The 1,644-nt window shown below is 39.8% G+C and overlaps 1 pseudogene; it reads left to right on the top strand.

The window, feature by feature from the left end:
• The first annotated feature begins 1,253 nt into the window (after positions 1–1,253).
• Positions 1,254–1,364, top strand: LOC112661538 (small nucleolar RNA U3; annotated as a pseudogene).
• Positions 1,365–1,644: the final 280 nt, after the last annotated feature.

Genomic DNA, 1,644 nt, shown 5'->3' with positions numbered 1-1,644 from the left:
AGACAGAAAAATAGTTGAAATGGCAAATTTTATGATACATGTATCTTACTGCAATCAGTTATAGTGACCTCCTCAGTTTCTCAGTTAAAAGTAAAAAGAGATTAGATTGTGCTTTGGCTCTGCTCAAGAACTCACAGGGACAGAGTAGTAAGGTCAAAGTGTGAGGTCTAGGATGCACTGTCCCCCAAGAGGAGGACTCAGAAGTCCAATTCATTTAAGGTCAGTTTGCATTAAGTCTTTAAACTAGTATATAGGGGAAAGGATCTCTTCATCCAGAGGAAAGGCAGTGAGATCTTGGCTTTAGGGTCAATTGGGGTTGAAGCAAGATTCTAGTGGTGGGGTTAAATGTGACAGAGTTCCTTAAATAATCAAGACTCTGAAACGAGTGAAGCTCAGGACAGAATTTCATATCCAGCAGACACCAAAGGGTGAAATAGATACCAGCACAGTTCATGTGGATGGAAGAGATAACTTGGGGGATGGGGATTGAGAGAAAAATTTCTGTTTGGTGAATGTAGTTAGTGAGTAGCATCAGTCTGCACTTAAATGTCAGCCTTTATTATGGAAGATACCTGGGAAGAGGGAAGCCCAAACACACATGCATAACCTCGTATTCTTTTAGACTCCATGCTTTCCCAAGGACCAGGCTTGGAAGACCACATGGACAGTCCTGCGGCCAAGAGCTCCAGTGGATCTATGGTCCCTAGGTAGGAACTTGGGTCCAGGAATCAGGGAGAAGCCTTGTTTCTGAAAAGGAGACCCTGGGAAGGCTCAATATTTTAGGGCCACTGGAGAGATACCAACCAGTAGACCGGCTGGGGAAAAAAGTTTGTGTGTGGAATTCTTTAAGGATGGTGGTCCCCTTATTCTGCTGACACCAGCAGGCTGAATGAACTGCAGCTCTGAGCTGAATTCCTATTTGATTAGGTGATTATCGGAGGACTGCCTCTCTTATTTGTGCCCTCAGAGCCTCAAACACTCCCCACATCTTATCTGAAGGGTCCAAATTTTCCAGCTGTTCCCTCTCCAAGAGATTCCAAAAGCCTGACCTATATAGGCTGAGAGAAAACCCATACAAATGGATGAGAAAAAAAAAAAAAAAAAAGACTGACAACTCCATGGATGAATCTTTGAATGGAAGGGTTCTACTGAATAAAACCAATAGAAGAGAACTTTAATAATAATATCTAAGATAGATTCCCAGTAGAATTGCAAATAGTCCAGAAGAGTGAGTGGGTATAAGAAACCTTGGAAAGATTAAACTTTCAGGGATCATTTCTATAGTTCTTTACGAGAAGTTTCTCTGATAAATCAGTGTTAGGGATATAACATACAACATGATGACCACAGTTCACACCAATGTATGGTTATACAGGCAAGTTGTTAAGAGAGTAAATTCTGAAGTCTCATCACAAGGATAATTTTTTTCTTTTTTTCTTTTTATTGGACCTATTTGAGATGATGGACATTAAATAAATTTATTGAGATAATCATTTTATGATATATGTAAGTCAAAGCATTCTGCGGCAAACCTTAATCTTATACAGTGATGTATATCAATCACATCTTAACAAAACTGGGGGAAAAAAAGAAGCCCTGTAGGAAGAAAATAAATCAAATCAATTCCTGTGACTTTGTGGCTAA

Source organism: Canis lupus, chromosome 18 (genome assembly GCF_003254725.2).
Source record: "Canis lupus dingo isolate Sandy chromosome 18, ASM325472v2, whole genome shotgun sequence".
In the NCBI taxonomy this organism is placed as follows: Eukaryota; Metazoa; Chordata; class Mammalia; order Carnivora; family Canidae; genus Canis; species Canis lupus.
Note: the sequence above shows the minus strand (reverse complement) of the source record. Positions and strands in the feature narration are given on the sequence as shown.